Source organism: Neophocaena asiaeorientalis, unplaced genomic scaffold (assembly GCF_003031525.2).
Source record: "Neophocaena asiaeorientalis asiaeorientalis breed wild unplaced genomic scaffold, Neophocaena_asiaeorientalis_V1.1 scaffold41, whole genome shotgun sequence".
NCBI classification, from domain to species: Eukaryota; Metazoa; Chordata; class Mammalia; order Artiodactyla; family Phocoenidae; genus Neophocaena; species Neophocaena asiaeorientalis.
In genome coordinates, this window is record NW_020171994.1 from 1,900,059 (window position 1) to 1,901,564 (window position 1,506).

Sequence of the window (1,506 nt, forward strand, 5' to 3'; positions counted from 1 at the left end):
TCCCCTCCCCAAAGCCGGTCTCTCGGGAGCACTTTTCCCTTCTGTCCAGACTTGCAAACTTTTTCCTCGCGCAAGTCCCACAGATCTACTTTCCTCCCTCTCTTCCCCTGCACCGCCCCCTCCCCACCAGCCCTGGGGAATTTGAGGATCACTCCGCCACAGTTTTAGACCGCACCAGCAACCTGCGAGGGAGTGACGCTCAGTTATTTAGAGGAGGGAAACGTCCAGCCCAGTTGACTGCGCACCCTGACTCCCCCCGGGAAGCTTTTCTATTCGTTCACTTGCACCTTCCGTTGATACTCCTTTTCCCTGCCCAGTCCACTCTCATTGGTGTGAGCACCAAAGCCAATTACAAATAGACCTGAGCTGGGACTATTTTTTGTAGCGGAGGGATCTAAGAGAACGGTTCCTTTTATTGTTAATGATTAGAAACAAATTTTGGTGCCTGCTCCCAGGGCTGCTGGGGTTGTTTGCGTTCCACCTGCTCACAGGAGGGAGTTTCTACATACAACAGAAAATGTGAAAATATTAGAAACATATAAATATATTTATATAATTAAATATATGCTTACAGCTGAAGAATTAAGAAAATGAACGTACATATACGTGTGTGAAGACTTTATGCATATTATATTCATATAAGATTTGGGAGCGTTCAGTAGATATGAGTAGTTATTATGTGGTTGGATGTTATAGTAATACAGTCATATCTTTTTCTTTAGCTACATTGAATGCCATAATTAATATTTACCTCATACTGACTAACATAAAAGGCATTGACTCTCATTGCAGATGTTTCTCGGAGAGATTTAGGGTAGGGGATTAAATAACTTTAGTGCAATTTTCCTTAATACTAACACGGACACTTAATTGGAAATATATGTATGGAGTTAATGGCAGTTGAATTGATGTCTCCCAAATAAAGTAGACTTGAACGTTACTTTGGTAATTCTGGCATACAGATTTTTTAAAGCACCATCAGGCCCAGAAAATATTTTATGTGGACTCCTTGGGGGATCTTTTAGGGATTTCTTGACGAATTCTTCAGAACACTTGTTATCTCACACCCTAGAATTTACCACTTTAGCGTCTTTCAGGGCTTTGGACCTATATCACGGGGGCCCGCTTATCCTTAGGTTCAGCTCAGCTAAAGGTAGTTTTACAACCCCAGAAACTACCACCACCCCAAGAGCAATAAATTAGAATGAGTGATATGCATTTGGGAAAGTGTGCAAAGGCCCATGTGTCTATGTGGGAGGAGTATGCCTTAATCTGTATATGTGTAACAATTAACAGTGCTTTAAGGAAGTGTTTGATGCACAGTTGCTTACATCTTAGTGTGTAGGTCTGTGGGCCTGTGCGTGAAGCTGTGGAGATGCGTGGGAATGTTACGTGTAGAGGTGCCTGAAAGTGAGAAAGACGACCGGCTGCCCGAGGTAGGGGGGATGATTGACAGCAGACAGCCCCGCCCCCTTCCCCTCCATTCCTTCCTCCCCTGGTGCAGAG